We start from the raw sequence: 20,258 nt of genomic DNA, 5'->3' as shown, positions 1-20,258 counted from the left end.
TGGTGGCCATAATTTGTGTCATGTATGATGGATGATTAAGGAAAGGAAAGATTCATGAAATTGGCATAGTCTCTGCGATGGCTATTGCGGACAGCGAAGTGAGATGAGATTGAAAAATCACTAAAAATAGTAGAAGTATAATTAAATAGTTAGTAAATTATGAAATTGAACCTTGATGAATCTATTTTTATATGGACGAAACGAAACGACCATATGAGCAGATATACTGAGAAATATTAAAGATTATCCAGAAATAATTAGGAGTCATGCCTTATATGTACAGATTCCACTTTGAGTCTAGTTTCATTAGAAACAAACGGCACCAGATATTAAAGCCACAGATAGAGAGATATTCAAGTTGTAACGCGAAGGTCGAAGCGATCGATCCCTGTAACATGGGTGACTTTAACTAATAAACTGTACCAATTGGCCCGACCAAAAATTCTAGAAATAAATCCATGGATGGGTATGTGAGTCTAAATTTAGGAAAATTTACGAAACCAGTTTCGAGTTTTGAAACTCGAGATATGATTTTAAGGCGACGGTGACGCAGTTTTCCACCGACCGAAATGTCAAATTGGTTGGTACCTTGAGAGGATTTGGCCGTTAACCCCTCGTGTCCGACACCGGCGACGGTCACGAGTTAGGGGCGTTACAACGCTCATGGCCATCTCGTCGACCACACGACTATGTTTTGTCACACGGCCTACCACACGGGTGCCCACACACCCGTTTGCTGTCGTCAACCTACTTTTCTGGCTTTTTAGCCTTTCGGCTTGTCGACTTTTCAGCCTTTGCAGTTTCACATCCAATGGCAGTGTTACACACACCTATTATGGGGTTGTAACCGAAACGCTTCTGAGATCAATGCACCTATGATTAACAACAATCCCTCATTAGCCTATACCCATCGTTAATCTGTACCAGAATATTGAAAAGGATTCGTTCGATCCACTGTCACTTACCAAACCAACAATTGTAGATCCTTACTGACTTAACACCCACGTACCACTCCAAAACTTCAAACTTCATAAGAAACATTCAATCGATTCATAAGTATTTAAAGTTTAATAAAAACACATCTCATTTAAAGCGCTTACCTCAAAAGTGAATAGACCGCTTGTAATGAGAAGAATAATCAGCCTAAACTTCCACAATAGAATCCACACTCCTAGCAAGATTAGATAGATCATAAGATGTTTAGACGAAAAGCATACATTCGGACCCAAAGAGAAAGAGAAGGGGAAAGCCGAAACATGGCAGTAGAGCTAACAGAGATTCGGCTAGAAAAGTAATAATGAAGCCATTGTACTTACCCTTTCCAATAACTCAAATGACTTTCAACAATAATCAATCAAGAAGATTCGGCCCAAGCAAGAAAAACAGAAAGATTTGAAAGAGGGAAGAAAAAATGTAATCGATCAAAGAAGTGATCAATTGAGTCAGAGAGAAGAAGAAGAGATTCAATCAAGACTTAGGCTAAAAATCGAAGGGGTCAGAGAGAGAAAAGAAAGGAGGTTATCCGGCTACAAAAGGTATCAAGGGAAAATAGTTGTCAAAGAGTAGAAGGAGAAGAACAACAACAGAGGTAGTCCCAAAATGGAAGTACTCGAAAGCACTAGCCAAAAACAACTGATACCGGAAGACTTCCTAGCACAAATTTGTTTCAAAAAAAAAAGAGTGAGCAAAACCACAATTTGGCGAAATCCCAAAATGAAATGAACAAATTACCAATACATAGTCAAATTTTACCCCAAAAGAACTCCCCAATTTCGTTCAGCCTTCCACACACTAAACACCTCCCCAAGCATCCCACCACAATCGAAACACTAAGAGCTAGAGTTCAAACCTGTAATAGCCCGATTTAGACCCTAATCGGAAAGGTAGTTTTGGGACCACTAATCCAAGTCAAAAAAATATTTAAAAATTATTTTCTATGTTTATTTTGTGTGAATTTATATTTGTGAAATTTTCGTGATTTAATTTGGTCGTTAAGGTGTCTGATTAAATAAAAGGACTTAATCACGTAAGATAAAAATTTAGTGGTTAAATGTGAAAGTGCTTAATTGCTATTGTATTTATTAATGGAAGCACCTATAATGAAAATATACCTTTACATACTTGCATGGACACATTCGGCCATTAGTAAGTAATTTATACATAATAATAAGTAAGCGTAAAATAGTAACTTATGTAATAAAATCGTATAATATAAAGTATATTATAAAATAATAAGATAAATCATAATGTGTTCATACTTTCTACTAGCCGAATATCAAAATAACCAAAGAAAAAGAAAAAGAACTAGGGTTCGGCTATCTTGCAAGCTAAATTCAAGGTTCGTTCTTTGTCGGTTTTTGATAATTTCTACGTTTTTAACATCGTTGCTTCGAGTACTTCAAAACCCAAGCTTTAATTTTTGATTTTGATGAATATTTTGAGTTGTGCCATTGTTGATAGCTTTTGATTTTTTTTGTTTGATGATGAAAAATATAAGATATGTTTTAGATTAACATATTTTGTATTGGAGTTTTTGATGATTTTGAGTAATTAGGACTTAATTGCAAAAATAATAATTTGAGGGACTAAAATGTGAAATAAATGAAATATATGGTCTTGTAGGAACACTAGGAATATTCAGCCAAACATGGGTACCTTGAAATTTTGCATATTTTGTGTTTTGTGTAATAGGGACTAAATTGTAAAAATTATAAATGTCAGAGGTAAAATGGTAATTTGCCTATTTATGTGTTTTTGGATTAAATTGAATGAAAATATGTTTGAATGAGCTTAATTTGAATATGTTTAGATCAAGAAATAAAGAAATTGGATTTGGACCGGGGAAAAATGAAAGTTGTCGACTAGCAGCCTCGTCCCATTTTACGACATCTGAGGTAAGTTTATAAGAAAAAAGACGTGTTTATTTGGTAATTAAATGTTATATTTATATGCTGTTATGAAATGTACAATTTTAATATGCTATGGCCAAAAATGTTTAAATTTGACTACTACACTTCCATGTTCGATTCGACCAAGTTACGACGTCCGAGAGCCCCGTATGAACCTTAAGAATAGTTAGGATATATATGTCATGACATAGGATTCCGATATATGTGTGCGAGTAAGACCATGGCATCGATATGTGATTCTGATATGTGTTTACGAGTAAGACCCTGTCTGGGACAGTGGCATCGATATGTGGTTACATGTAAGACCATGTCTGGGACGTTGGCATTGTATGATTTATGTGATTAACCAAGTGTCCTATCCAATTCCGAATGGTTCATCGGGCAAAGATAAGTTGTATTCGAGTGTGTAAAACGAGCTAAATGACCAGGTATGAATTAGCTTGAGGTTTACTTAAAATAAGGTAAGTGTGTAAATTGATACTCATTACAAATTGTGTGTACTGCAAATGAGGATTATTTGTGAACTAGATATGGGTATTCAACCTTGTGAAAATTATTGGAATGAGTATTAATTATATGTATTGGAATTTATGTATTCGATCACATAATCAATGCATGTATATGAAATTATATGGTAACACGTGAACTTATGTAATTGAGTGTATGTGAATTAGATTGTTAATGATTATTTGGCTTTGGAAAATTAAATGCTAATATGTTAGTTTGACTATAAAGACATTTGGTTAGGTGATATATATAATGAATATATATATGTATATACATACAAGATAAATTTATATGCGTTTGAATCTAAATGTGTTATGATAATATAATTTGGTTTAGTTAAATTAAGTTGATGATATCCTTGGGTTGATTATTTGCTTATGACTTACTAAGTTATAAAAAGCTTACTTGTGTATATGTGTATTTCTATTTTATAGATTTTGGATCAAGCTACAAGCTCGGGGACTCATAGCAAAGTTCATCAAACTATCTACTGTTTTGGTACCTTTTTAGCTAAACTTAAATTATGGCATGTATAGGCTAAAATGTGTTTTGAAATATTAGATTTTGGTTTTGTATATAATGAGCCATGTGAAAATGGCTAAGTTATTATAGTAGAATTTGAATTATGTTAGTTAAGGTTTAGATTAATTTTGGTTAACAGGTTGTGCGCTATAAAGGTAAGATATATACGGTAAGCAATACTTATTTGTGAATGGCATGCTAAATATGTTTGAATTTGACATGTGAATAGTTGTGAGGAAGAAAAAAAAATGGAATGCTGCATGAATCAAAGTGTTAGGTAGTTATGTTCAAGTTGACTAATCTGAAGGATATGAGGTGGGTAATGCTTGTGTCTTATGATCAAGTTGGTTGTTTGTTATGAGAACTTAATATTCAAATAGTAAATTGATTATATTACATAAGTGATTCGTTGATAGGACTGATTATGGAACAATATTTCAAGACATTTATAATTGCAAGAGTAAGTGTGGTGTTTAATAGCTAACTAAATTGATGTTATGTTGGATGCTTGTATTATTCAATTCGGTAATTAAATCCAATGGTACTTAGGTTGCATAAGAAACTTTGTTCTTAAAATAAAATAAATATATTGTACTAGTAAGCTGATATGATCTATTAAATGGCTACTTACATGTCTATATAAGCATGTTTATAAACGCACTTATATTTGGTTCATGTATAAACGTGTATGGTCTTATAATTTTATTAATTTTTGTATATTAAAGAATGTGTAAAATAGAACTATATGGGCCGAATGAATAAAGAATGCATTGAGTTAATATATTTGTATGTTGGGATATTTGTATTGGAAATTTGTATTTGTAACACCCTAAATCTGGGCCTAGAAGTTTTGGGCCTTCAGCATAGGAGCGGTTGAAGGCAGCTTATAATATTTTGTTGTGCATGTAAATTTCGTTAATGAAGGCTTGTTTTAGTGGTTAAGTGTGCTTAGAAGTGTTGGAGAAGTCCTGGGTTCAAACCTGGACTCTAGACAAATTTTGGATTAAGGTGAATCAAGCACTGGGTGTAGTAGGTAGGCCTTAAAAATATTGTTGGAGAAATTGTGCCACAAAAAGCCTTGTGGTCTGGTGGCAAAGTAGCACCACATAAGAGGCAGGAAGGTGGCATCATAGTGTAACAGCCCGATTTAGACCCTAATTGGAAGGATGGTTTCGGGACCACGAATCCGAGTCAGAAAATAATTTTTAAATTATTTTTCGTGTTTATTTTGTGTGAATTTATATCTGTGAAATTTTCGTGATTTAATTTTGTCGTTTAGGTATCTGATTAAATAAAAGGACTTAATTGCATAAATTAAAAACTTGATAGTTTAAAGCATGAGGGCCAAATTGTTAGTGGCTTTCTAAGCTGGAGCATTTATGTTGTAAATATCCCATTAATAAGTAAGTGGACGGCATAAGATATAAGTTACATGGTTTTTCTATTATATTAGTAAAGATATAGAAGTAAATTAAATATTATATTATATATGTTATATTATACTATAAAACATAAAATAAATAAAGCCATATTTGAGTGTTCATATGTTCTTGGTAGCCGAAAATAAACAAAATAAAAAGAAAAGAAAGTAAGCTAGGGTTCAGTCAATATTCAAGCCCATACAAGTTCGTTTTTGTTTGGTTTTTGATAATTTTTACGTTTTTGAGATCGTTGCTTCAAGTACTACAAAACCCATGATTTAATTTTTTGTTTTGATGAATATTTTGAGTTGTGCCATTGTTGATAGCTTGTGATTTTCGTGGTTTGATGATGAAAAATGAAAGATATGTTTTAGCTTAACATATTTTGTTTTGGAATTTTTGATAATTTTGAGTAATTAGACTTAATTGCAAAAATAATAATTTGAGGGACTAAAATGCGAAATTAATGAAATATATGGACTCGTATGGTAATGGGTAAGTTTCGGCTAAACATGGGTAATTGGAAATTTTGTGTATTTTGTGTTTTATGCAATAGGACTAAATTGTCAAAATTATAAATGTTAGGGGTAAAATTGTAACACCCCGAACCCGAGACCATCATGGGTTTCGGACACGAGGGTTAACAAGCCAAGTTCACTTGTTTTGCCCATCCATTTGACATTTCCAGTCAGGCTGGAAAACTGCGTCACTGTCGCCTTAAAAATCATATCTCGAGTTTCAAAACTCGGAAATTGGTTTCGTAAATTTTCCCTGAATTTAGACTCATATATCCATCCATTTATTTATTTCTAGAATTTTTGGTTGGGCCAATTGGTACAGTTTATTAGTTAAAGTCACCCATGTTACAGGGATCGACTGCTCTGACCTTCGCGCGGTATAACTTGAATATTTCTCTGTACAGGGCTTTAATGCTGGTGCCGTTTGTTTCTAATGAAACTAGACTCAAAATGTAATCTGTACATATAAGGTATGTCTCTTAATTATTTTTGGATAATTTATAGTAAATTTTTAAAGTTGCGACAGGGAACCCAGAAACCGTTCTGGCCCTGTCTCACAATAGCTTTAATATCTCTTAACATGTAACTCCTATGACCCTTTCGTTTCTTCCATATGAAAATAGACTCATCAAGGTTCATTTACATAGCTTATTCACTATTTAATTCCATTCCTACGAATTTTGGTGATTTTTCACATTCACGTCACTGCAGCTGGCAGCATCTGTTTTAAGGTAGGTCTTACCTATTTGGTAGTCTCCATGAACCAACTAGTCTTGCCATACATAGGTTCATATATGATCATTTTAACCATGCCAATGGCTGATCATATGACCAACATTCCCATTTCAAGCCATAGCCACATCATGACACCAAATATATACATACAAACCACAATTAGTCTAAGTCGATACTTCACTTTTACGAGCCATTTTCGCATGGCCGTACATATATACATCACAACATATTCAACCAACAAGGGTAGTCCTATACATGCCATTTCAAAGTTCAACCAAAATTTATACCAAAATAGAGGCGTGGATAGTGTGGATGACTTCGACTTTATTGATCTCGAATCCGATTGCTATCGAGCGAAATCTATAAAACAGAGAGCCAAAGTAACGGGGTAAGCATTTTTTTTTATGCTTAGTAAATCTCAAGGAATATAATCAGCTCTAATTACAGCAATACATTCACATAGCCAAATGCATCATTTCATTAATACACATTCTTGCTTCACACTTCATCATTATATACTTTCACAAAGTATCAATCAATTCAATAACTGAAATTCATTAGTCGATTGAGCGAATGTTGCTCAAACATGTCGACTTTCCAATGCACATATAACGTACCTTATCCTTTGGGCTTTTCGAGTGTACTAATTGAAATCATTACAACAACCAACACTCACCTCCAGCCCAAGATTCTTCGGAATATAACCGGATATAATCACGTGCACAAATGCCTTGGTCTTAGCCGGATAGAATAACTCATACGAATGCCTTGGTCTTAGCCCGGATATAGCCACTAGCACAATTGCCTTCGGGTCTTAACCCGGATATAATTTCCAGCATAATTGTCTTCGGGGCTTAGCCCGGATATAATTCAATTTCTCATACACACATAAATCAATAATCATACACATCCATACTTCATCTCACATAATTCAAGTAAGGTCACTTCTTGAGGACTTACCTCGGATGTTGTCGAACGGCTTTTTCGGCTATTCGATCACCTTTTCCTTCCCTTGTCCAATTGTGGCCCTCTTAGCTCTTGAGCTAATTCAAACAAATTCAATTTATTAAAACCTCATTGTGCTTGCTTATGGCGAATATGACAAGGAGTTTAAATGGTCATATGGCCACTCTTTAGCTTGAATACACAATGGTCATGCACATTTTATACTACATCAAGCAATTCAATACAATTTATTTGAGCATCAAGGAAAAGCTAAGGCCTTCAATAGGCTACCCAAGGCGAATATTCATTTACATGTTGAGGTCAATTTTGCACTTAATACCTCACAAAAACAGCATGCATTTTACTAGTTAATGCTTTGCACATTGTGGCCCAAAACTTATAATATAGCATCAAGCACTTATATGTGTGCTAGGCGAATTGTGCTTGCAATTTCACAAGCATTCTTCCACATCTTCTTCTTTAAACCAATATATTCATCACTTACTTCATAGCCAAAACATCATGTGCAAACATATATATACAATATAAGCATGGCGAATTTCAAGGTGTCCATAGCCATCCAAAATACAAATTTTAACTAACATGCAAGAAGCATGAACCATGCTCATGAATGCATCATGGCGAATATGACAATCATGCTCCATTCAACTTCAATCATGGTTAAACACAAAAGAAAACTCAAAATCTTACTCAAGAGTAGACAATCCATCATTGCATGCATCATCATCAAGCTTCACACTTAGCATGCAATGGCTTTATCACCATAACAACTTTGGCCAAATACCATTTCCATGGCATAACAAGGATTTGAGCCATGGCTAACATGCACATCAAATTAGCAACCAAACCATGCATGAAACTCCCAACACAACCTCATACATACCTTAATCTTGATGCAAACTTAGCCAAATCTCCTTCTAGGTCTCTTCCAACCCAAGCATGAAACAAAAATCCTCCCCTTTTCCCTTAGTATTTTCGGCCAAGAAGATGAGAAAGGATGAACAAATTTTCTTTTCTTTCTTTAGGACATTCGCCAAAGTGTTTAGAATGGATGAACAATTTTTTTTTCTTTAATGCTAGTCTTTATTTTATGACTTCCTACATACACCACTAGCAAAACATGTTGGAAACATGTTCCCTTATAACCTTGTCATGGCCGGCCACTCCTCCTTAGGAAGGGATTATTTGACATGCAACTCCACCTTTTGTTAACATGTACTAACAAGCCATTTAAAATTAGCCTATCATATTTCACCATGTTTCACTTTGATCCCTATTTAATACTTTCTCATACAAATGGGTAAAATTAGAGAATGAAATTTCCACATATGCATGCGCACACATAGTAAGCATAGAATATAACAATTAATTATTTTTATGACTCGGTTTAGTGGTCCCGAAACCACATTCCGGCTAGGGTCTATTTTGGGCTGTCACAAAAATGGTAATTTGCCATTTATGTGTTTTGGACTAAATTGAATGAAAATATGTTTGAATGAGCTTAATTTGAATATTTTTGGATCAAGAACTAAAGAAATCGAATTTGGATCAGGGAAAAACGAAAGTTGTCGACTAGCCGCCCGATTCTATTTTGTACCATCCGAGATAAGTTTATAAGCAAATAGACGTGTTTATTTGGAAATTTAATGTTATATTTATATGCTGTTATGAAATATTAGAATTTAAAAAAGCTATGACCGAACGTGACTAAATTTGGCTACTACACTTCTGAGTTCGATTCGACCGAGTTACGACGTCCGAAAGCCTCGTATGAACCTTAGAAATAGTTAGGATACATATGTCATGACATAGGATTCCGATATATGTGTGCGAGTAAGACCATGGCATCGATATGTGGTTCCGATATGTGTTTACGAGTAAGACCCTGTCTGGGACAGTGGCATCGATTTGTGGCTACATGTAAGACCACGTCTGGGACGTTGGCATTGTACGATTTATGTGATTATCCAAGTGTCCTATCCAATTCCGAATAGTTCTTCGAGCAAGGGTAAATCTTGATCGAATGTGTAAAATGAGCTAAAAAGAAAGGCATGATTTAGCTTGTTAGCTATCAATAATAAGGTATGTATGCGACTTGATCATTGATAAATTATATGTGATGTAAGGTTAAATATATACATGAATTAAATAAGTGTATTCGGCTTTGTACAAATGGTAAGTATATTATGGAATTGATTTTTGGTTATGCATATATAAGTGATCATAAATAATTGGTCTTATAAGAGTTATATGTACATAATATTGAATTAAGGTTCTTGGACATTTATAATTGTGCAGTAGTTGATTAATTATGACATTTTGGCTTTTGAAAATTGAGCAGTGGTTTTATTACTCAACTTGTGAATTTCCGTCTAAGGTAATAAATATATGTGGTTGGTATATTATTATTGAAGATATAAATTGAGAGTAAGCTTGTTAATGATATTGAAATTTGGTTAAATTAAATTAAATTAATTATATTATCAGCTAGTTTAATTGCTTATGACTTACTAAGCTTTAGTAGCTTACTGTGTGTATATTTGTCTTTATTTTATAGATTTGGAGTCAAGCTACAAGCTCGGGGACTATCAGCCAAGCTCATCACACTATCTACTGTTTTGGTACCTTATAGCTAAACTTAAATTATGACATGTATAGACTGGTTTCGGGATTAATTATTTTGAATCTGTTTCTATATTAGCCATGTGAAAATGGCTTGCTATTTATGTTTAAGTTTGACTTTATGTGGGCATTGTTATAATGTCTTATGGTCTTGGTTTTTGATAATTATGGTTGTATTTTTGGATCGTGGTTTGAGCTCACTTTTGCTTAAATACTATATGCTATGCAAGAATAATTCACATGGTAGACGCTATATGTGTTAGTAATGGTTTGACAATGGTTGGTAAACTTAAAATGGATGGTGTAATGATCATTGTGTGTATGCATTTTCATAGCATGTTAAATTGATTTGGTCAAGGTTTTGAATAGGTAAGACATACATAAATTAGTTTGAAACTAACTCAATAATATATTGGTATATTCTTTATAAGATGCATTGAATAAGAAAATTTTGGTTTATTTGTGGCTTGGCATTGCTTCTATGAATATTTTTGTATATGATAATTTGACTTGATATATTTGATATAAAGTATGTAACAATTACATTTTGTATATGTCTATATGCGCGATTAATATTTTGAAATTTCAAGAATAATCTCTTTTAGTTATTAAGTATTTTCAATTAACTAGTTGAACTATGCATGCATGTTTTTGGATGGGTATAAGCTGTTTAAATTCGGTTGTGGAAGCTAATCAATGCCTTGATCTAATAATGACTAGTTGGGATTATTATATGAAATCATTAATTTATATTGTATCATATTTTGGTAAATGTAATTAATATAGGTAATTATAGTAAATTTGCATCCAACTGTAGCATATTAAATGTTGTAATATTATATTATATAGAATAAGTATAATGATTTAGGCAATTGAAGTACATATATTTATAAGTCAATTGATTTGAACCGTGAATGAGTAATAGTTAAAATCAAATTTGGTTTAGCTAAATGCATGAAAGGATGACTAGATGAATAATGGCATATACAATAATAAATTATAATAAGTATATGTGTTGGTGTGGTGAATAAGTGTTTAGCTTAATATTAAATGTATGCCGAATTTTATACGATTTTATAAAAAAAATAGTGGTACATTTGTGTAATGTAATTGTATATGGTTACAGTGTGCAATTCAAGTGTAATGGGGTCTGTATATCTGCATGTATTATGTGTTTGAATTAAAAGTATATTCAGCTCTTCAGTACTAGTAATTAAATAGACTATGAAATTATTTAATGATTGTTTATATTTTTTTTAGTTATTATAACTGTGTGTGTGTACGTGATTATCTGAAAATGTGTTTTTGACTGGTGATACCCTGTAACCCTAATTCGATGACGGATAAGGGTTAGGAGTGTTACATTTTATTGGTATCAGAGCTACGGTTTAGTCGGTTCTAGGACAACGTAGCGTGTGTGAGTTTAGTTATACATGCCATAATTATACACTGTGATAGTGTGATGACTTCTGACATTTGAAATTTGTTTTCATATAGTAAATGGATCCGGATAGAGCTGTAGCTGATGATGTCGAGAGTGTAGCGCCTGCTCCCGCGTAAGGGACAGTGCTGGCTGATTCTCGACCGACTTCGAGTTATCAAGAAAGTGAGGCTAAACAAGCCTTCTATCAGATGATGAATGATTGGTTTACTCAATATATTCGAACTAACCTGGCTACACAACAACCTCTACCCCTGACTAATCCATCTTCGATGCCTGCAGTACCTCATGTAAGTGATCCGTTGAGATTATATAAGTCACCTCTTGATAAAATCAAGAAACATGGGGCTGAAGAATTTAAAGCTACCGATGAGGATGATGCCAAGCGGGCTGAGTTCTGGCTTGATAATACCATCCGTGTGTTTGACGAGCTGTCTTATACACCAGATGAGTGCTTGAAATGTGCCATATCTTTACTTCGAGACACAGCATACCACTGGTGGAATACCCTAGTATCAGAGGTTCCGAGAGAGCAGGTGACCTGGGAATTCTTCCAGACTGATTTCCGTAAGAAATATATCAGCTAGAGATTTATTGATCAAAAGCGTAAGGAATATTGGGAGTTGAAACAAGGTCGGATGACCGTGACGGAGTATGTAACACCCCAAACCTGGCCTAGACGTTATGGCCGGATCCGATGTGCCACATCGAAGTGTTCAAAACATTTTATATTGTTGATCTAGAAAAAACTTACTTAGTGTTTTAAAAGATAATTTCATTGCAGGTTAAAGTGAATGGAAGTTGTGCACCAGGTAGGAAACCGAAAAAGAGGAGGTGAGTCCATCAGACTCCTTAAGTACCAAGCTCCCTTTGGATCCAATCCTAAACATGCACACCACCATTGCCACACCTTAACGTCATGTATATTTCCAAGAAACCAATTTGATTAAGTCCTTTTTTGGAAAGTGATTAATTTCAGAAAATATTTTCATTGCAGAAGCTTTGCTTCTTGTCGTGTTATTTTGAAATCAATTATTGTTCTTGAAAACATGCCCTAAAGCTATCCAATTAAAATAGTTAAATATAAGTAATACCTACCTTAATAAAATGTATTAAAACCATAAAAAAAGATAATTAAGCGGCCTTATTACAATTAAAAAAAACCCAAAACCTTAAACATAAATAAAAAGGATGTCCGGTTCACCAGAATAAAATCAACTTGCAGAACGTGTGGCCACTCCGAATCCCTCACAGCTCCAAGCCCACTATGGTTGGGGATTACCTGCGTGGATGAAAATAAAAGGGTGAGTTTGGGAAAACTTAGTGTGTAAATTAACCCAACCATAGCCTATATCAGCTCAAACCATAGAAACAGAATAAGTTGGCCTTAGCCCAGAACAGAAGTCAGAATGTAGCCCATAGGCCCATAATAGATCAGAACAGATATTACATGTTTATGCAAAACCTAACCCATATCCAACCATATGCACCCCCATACTAGCCTTTCACCATATGGGGAGACTACTCGACCCACCCAACCGCTACAAGCCACATAAATATGCAAGATGGTCGCGAGCAGAATAATGTGACAGAGTCACGGATCTGAATAATCGTGGCGAGCCACCGAAACAGATATATGTAGCAGAGCCACCAGATCAAATAATTGTGGCATAGCCACCAGGACGCTTCCTCCATAATATAACCCATGTCCCCATGCAACAGATATACAATCATGGCATACATCAAACGGAATCAAATCATCATGCTTTTCAGTCAAAAGTACCCCTAGGGGTATAATGGTAATTTTGCACCTAGGGGTATATCAGTAATTTTCCATACATAGGGGTATTCAAGTAATTTCACTATTCTTAAGGTTTTCATGCATAACATAGCCATTTAAGTACAACCAGAAATACTTACCGCGTTTTCTTACCGAATTGGGCCCGTTGGCCCATTCTCCCGATTTTGGCCCATTAAGCCCAAAAACATCGAAATGCACGGAATCGTGCACTTTGCAATCTTATCACTTTAGTTTACCATATACATCAAACTATTAATCTCAAAAGCATTCGCACACTCGCAAGTTCTCAAAATACCGGCTTTTCGGCATTTCGGCTTTTCTGCTTTTGCCGATCTAGTCTATAAGAGGGTGTCAATTACACACCTATTTGCGACGATATGCTGACGAGATCCATACACGAACTGCCTACAATTGGATTACTAACACGTTAATCTAACTATCAAAAACGAACTACGTATTAACCCCTTACCACATTCGGCGAAAAACACCTTAGGCACTAGCGATCCTACCTTTGCCGAAATTGCGATTATGTCTAGATTCAGTCGTTCCACTTGTCCAAGCCTTCGATCAACAACCTCTAGATCCCACTATTATCAAAATAAAATAGTTATAATGTGACATCCCTAATTTGACCCTAGTCGGGAAGTGGTTTCGAGACCACAAAATCGAGTCACACAAATAATTGATTGTTAAATTTCATGTCTATTTTATGTTACAATTTATGTGCGAAATTTTGATGCTTTGATTTTGTCAATTGAATGCGAATTTAATCAAAAGGGCTTATGTGAGAAACATTGAAAATGTGTTGGTTAATTTTTAAAATGGCCAAATTGTTGCATGGATTAAATATGGGGACTTGCATGTCAAAGTCCCCATTTTTCATGATAATGGCCAACCATGATGGTTTTAGGTGAGAAAATATGTATTTTATTTGTTGTAATGATGGCTAATAAATGATATTATATACATTTTGTTAAAGAATTAATTAAAGACTTATAAAATATGAAATAAAGTTTTTATAATGGGAAAAAAAAAGGGGATGAAAACAAAGTTTTATCCATTCTTTCTCTCAATAGCCGATTCTTAGGATCAAAGAAGAACAAAAGGGGGCCCTTAGACATATGGAAATTATATTAGCAATTGGAGGTATGTTTGGCTTAATTTCTTGATAATTTTGGTAAAGTTGAGTTGTTAAATAGATTTTGAAGTTAGCCCATGCATTTATTTTTGAATTTAAGAAGAATGATACATTCAACTATGCTTTGATGTGCTTGGATTGTTGTTCATTGAGTAAGTGATTGAGGAATGGTTAGAAGAATTTGAATGCTAAACTAGTTGATTTGTTTATAATGTCCGATTATGATCATTTATAGAGATGTGAATGAATTGTTGTTATGTGAATAAATATTTATTTGATGATATATATATGTATTCGCAATGGGATAAAATGTGTATTAAGGTAAGTTTCATGGTGATTATGCTTGAGATGTTGGGTTAATATTCGCATTGAGTAATGTGAGGTAAGGTGATTAATCGGCTATGAAATTAGCTAAATTGAATAGGTATGTTTAATGATATGCTTAGTGTAATGTATAATCTTATAACTTCGGTTTGGTATTGAGATAAAGGTTAGATGTATGATTGGATTTTGGTATGTGTTAAATTGGTTAATCAAAGATTTAATATGACGAAATGTTAATGAATAACATAATTGGTTTGCACCTTAAATAGTTGAAATAAAGCTTGTCGATTATGATTAAATGTTTAAATTGTAATGGTCATATATAGGTATATATATATATGCCTTATGTATGTACCATGTACACATAAGGACATTCGGCAATATGATTAAATTCATGTATAAGAAAGCATGATAAATTAAGTGACTCTTTGCTTGTGAATGTGAATTAGATATAAATTAAATAAGCATGGGATCGAGTCATGGCATGTTTTATTAAATATGATACATATTGAAATCTATTGTTTTAGATATAGATTAAATGATATGTGATTGCCAAATGTGATTGTTAAGTGAATAATATTAGTTAAGTACTTAAGCAAATCTATTGTTTTACTTAAGCTTAAGAGCAAAGAGGATCAAAGTCGGATAGGGGAAAAGAGAAAGTAAACGAATAGCCGTGGATATCTAGTCGTCGACCACTTTCGAGGTAAGTTTTAAGTGATTAAACGTTGAGTAAATTCAATCATAATAGGACATAATGAGTTGATTTAATAAGATATGATGTGGCCATGATATGTTTTAAACTCAAATGGTAAGTTCAAAAGTGTTTGGACTTGGAAATTTAAGAGCAAATTGTAATAATTTGCTTCGGACAGCAGCAGTAACGTGATTTTAGAAAATCACCATAAATTGTTGGTGTGGAATTATAGGCTGAATAAAATATGTAATCAAAGCTTAATTAGTCTAGTTTCTTATAAAAGAAACCGTGTAAGCAAAAGAGTTTCCTATAAAGAGATATTTAAAGTTGTGTTAGACAGTGTTAGAATGACTCTGAAATCCCGTATTTTTTTTTTTAGAAAATCATTATAAATCACACAAAAAAATTGTTATAAGATGAAATTTATATGCTTAGACTCCTTAATGAGTCTAGTTTCAAATGAAATAAAGAAGAACATATTTTGAATTCTGTACAATGAAAAAGTTGATTCAGTAGTGAGCAATTAATCAAGATAGTCAAACAGTGAAATAGGGAAACATTAAGAAAAATTCTGGTATTGATTGGTCAAACCAAAATTCTGAAAATTTTATGGATAGAAGATATATGAGTCTGTTTTAGGAAAATTAACAGCACTTTATTTGGAGTTTCGTAGCTCAGTTACAAATAATTTAATGACTGTTGCTCGGAAAACAGCTTGTAGTGAATATGTGATTTTGTTGTAAACATTGATGAAACTATTTGAGTTGCTTATAAGCTATTGCTGAAATTGATGTACAAGATAAATATATATATGTGTGGTAAAGCAGAATGGCTAGTGTGAAATATGTATGAGATATGTATATGCGGTAAAGCCGAATGGCTAATATGAAATATGTATGAGATATATATATGTGGTAAAGCCGAATGGCTAATGTGAAATATGTATGAGATATGTATATATGGTAAAGCCGAATGGCTAACATGAAATATGTATAAGATATATATATGTGGTAAATCTGAATGGCTAATGTGAAATATGTATGAGATATGTATATGTGGTAAAGCCGAATGGCTAATGTGAAATATGTATGAGATGTGTATATATTGTGGCCGAATGACCAAATGTGAAAGGTGTGTATTATTAGATATTTGATGAGGCAAATGAATTACAAATATGACAGTCGATGTGAATGTTGTAACATGTGATTAAATGTACATGAAACTTGGAAATATATTCCGGGTAAGACCCGATGACTACGTGTGGAGATTATGTCTGGGAAAGACCCGATGACTACGTGTGGAGATTTTGTCCGGGTAAGACCCGATAACTACGTGTGGGGATTATTCGAGCTAAAGGTCTCATTGAAGATTCGAGTAAAGCATAAGATTATACGACTTCACAAAACAATTGGTAATAAATATGTTCAATGCGTTAAGTTGGTCAGGTATGTATTTTGAGATTATATTTAAGCTTGATTTGGATTAAATCACAAGGTTGTTATGTGATGCATATATGAGTAAAGCAATAAGACTATTTTATGATTATTGTGCATTTGGTCAATGTGAAAAGTTAGGTGAAAATATGTAATGTACCTATGTTTATAAGAGATCACTATCAAGTGAGAATTTATCTGCTTATTGTGTATTACGTAATTGTGTATATTCGGCCAAAAAGGGTAGTATACCTAGAAAGAGGTTATATGAGAATTCGTAAGATCGACTTTTAATTTGGTTGGTCAGGTATGTGATAAATACTTGTACATGTTAGACCCATCAGAATTAAATCATGATTGTAAAGTGAAAAGTAAATATGAAAATGCCATATGAATATGTGAGTATTCGGTTATGGAGAAATACTATAGGATATTGGGAGATATACATTTTGATTTGTCCGATGAGGATAACTATAGATATGAAATGAAATGTTATATGTGAATCAAATAAACAAATTGGTTATATTTGAGTTCACCGGTTTTAAATTGCTTAAGACTTACTAAGCTTACAAAAGCTTACTCGTTGTTATGTTTCTCTGTTTTATAGATTGTTGATTCGGCCTTTTGCTCGGGGATCGTCAGAACTTGTCACACTATCACTATCCACCGTTTGGTACTGCTATGTTTTGGATTATCTTATGGCATGTATAGAATAGATTAGTAGTGGGAGGATATTTTGGTTAATGTATATAAGCCATGCGAATATGACATCTTTTGAATGTTTACTTTTATAAGTTTTTAAATTTTATCCACAGTTACATCTAGCAATTATCCAATTGAATGATCTTTACTTCAAGAAAATGTTCAAATTTTTACTGATCTGGCATGAATTACAAGTCCGGTAATGCCCCTTACCTATTCTGGCGATGGTTACGGGATAGGGGTGTTACATTTAACAACCCTTAGAGCTACAAACCAAAATCGACAGCCTCCCTAACCTTTAAGGGTTTCAGCTTTTTCTAAAACCTGAAATAAAGATTGAGTTCAAAAACTTACCACCGGTTCCTTTAGCCAATGATTCCAATTAACTCCTACTCGATTCTGATGCAGATCTAACCCATCAAATGATAACAAAAGTCGAGCCTTTAGTGATCTTAGAATTCGGCTATGTCCCTATGGCTATGCGTTTTCGGTTTTTTTGTAACAGTGAAGAAAAGATGAGGGTTTTGTAGTGGCTTTGTCGAAAGAGGTTTAGGGTTCAGAAAAAGAAAGAATTGATCAGAAAGGATGAAGAAAAAATTAGTAGGTTTTTGCTAGGAGTATTCGGCACAGACAATATGAACTTTCGAGATTTCGCTTTTGTGATATTTGGTCGTAAGGCTTAAAATAATAGTAAGAAAGTGGTGTAGAGTAGAGTGGTAGAAGGATTCGGCTATGGAGAAAAGAAGAGGAGAAAATAGATGGAGAGAAAAAGAAAAGAAGAGAAGAGGAGGAAGGATGGTCAGAAAACGGCACAACTTACCCCTAATGCCGAACTTATCCTTGGCATTTGACCTAGCTGAAACTTGCCCCCTTAAGAAAAACCCTTGGCCAGCCAACTCTTGCTCCTTAAGAGTCCACCATTCGGCCAACACTACTCTCCCTAATCAGCTCCTAAATCCTCTCCTTTATCCCCTCCTTACTCAATCACCTGAGCAACTCAAACTCCTCCTAACAATCTTTTACTTTAGTTCCATTACTTACCCTTTCTAAACATAAAAAATAATTCCCTTAATATGCTCCCATTGTGACTTGAACCTTGGTTCTCTGTAGCATTCACATGCCACTTTTATAGCCTTCACAGTGGTGTCACATGCCACTCTGCCACCTGCTTCTTTGTGTTTTATTTTACCTAATTAATACTTAAAAGCCCAGTTAACCAGAACCCCTTTTTCTTACGAAACTAAAATTAACTAAAATTACCGAGTTTTAACTTAAGCTTGGGCCTTCTAGAGGCCCACTAACATAATTAAACCTACGCCAAATGATGAACACGAAAATTTTAAATTTTGCCAACATACACGTAATTCCGAAAATTGGGGCGTTCTGTCTGGCGGAAATTGTGAGACTCGATCGGTATGCCGAGAGTGTGTTTCCACTGAAGCCTTAATGTGTAAAAGATTTGAAGATGGGCTGAATGAAGACATTAAACTATTAGTTGGCATACTTGAGATAAAAGAGTTCGTGGTACTGATTGAGCGAGCCTGGAAAGCTGAAGAACTCGGGAAAGAGAAAAGAAAAGCTGACTAGAGATGCACGTAAAAGAACACCTGGTAAGTCATTCTAGACGGAATCAAAGGCGTTCCGAGATGATTTCAGCCGTTCTAAAGCCACTTCAGGTTATCCAAGATGGGATCAGAATAGACCACTAGTGAGATCGAGAGCTACTTCGGTAGCAAGTGTGGGTAATGCCAGATCAAATCAACCTGAGTGTAAACACTTTGGTAAACGACATCCCAACAGTTGTAGATTGCATGATCGGGCTTGTTTTAAATGCGGATCTACAGATCATTATATTCGAGATTGCCCAATGTTAGCTGAAGAAAATCTAGTGCAGAATACAAGATCGGGTAACACTGCAGCTCGAGGTAGACCACCCAGAAATGCTGGTAATATGAATGCCAGTCAGAGAGGGACTAAAGATACATCAGTCAGATCTGAGGCTCGTGCACCTGCCAGAGCTTATGCTATTCACGCGCGAGAGAAGGCTTCATCCCCTGATGTTATTACTGGTATATTCACTCTTTATGATACTAATGTAATTGCATTGGTTGATCCTGGTTCTACTAATTCTTACGTGTGTGAGACGTTAGTATTCCGCAAGACTCTACCTCTTGAGTCTGCTGAGTTTGTGATCAGAGTGTCAAATCCCTTGGGCCGGTGTGTTATGGTTGATAAAGTGAGTAAGAATTATCCTTTGATGGTTCGAGATCTGTGCTTTCTGACTAATTTGATGTTGCTGCCATTTGATGAGTTTGATATAATTCTGGGTATGGATAGGCTAACTTTACATGATGTTGTTGTGAATTGCAAAAGAAAGACTATTGATCTACAGAGCCAGAATGATGAAGTTATCCGGATTGAATCTAGTGATTTGTATGGTTTACCAACAGTGATATCTTCAGTGCTAGCTCAGGAATATGCGAGAAAAGGGTGTGAAGCCTATTTTGCTTATATGCTCGATA

Source organism: Gossypium arboreum, chromosome 13, assembly GCF_025698485.1.
Source record: "Gossypium arboreum isolate Shixiya-1 chromosome 13, ASM2569848v2, whole genome shotgun sequence".
In the NCBI taxonomy this organism is placed as follows: Eukaryota; Viridiplantae; Streptophyta; class Magnoliopsida; order Malvales; family Malvaceae; genus Gossypium; species Gossypium arboreum.
This window is presented reverse-complemented; position numbering follows the sequence as displayed.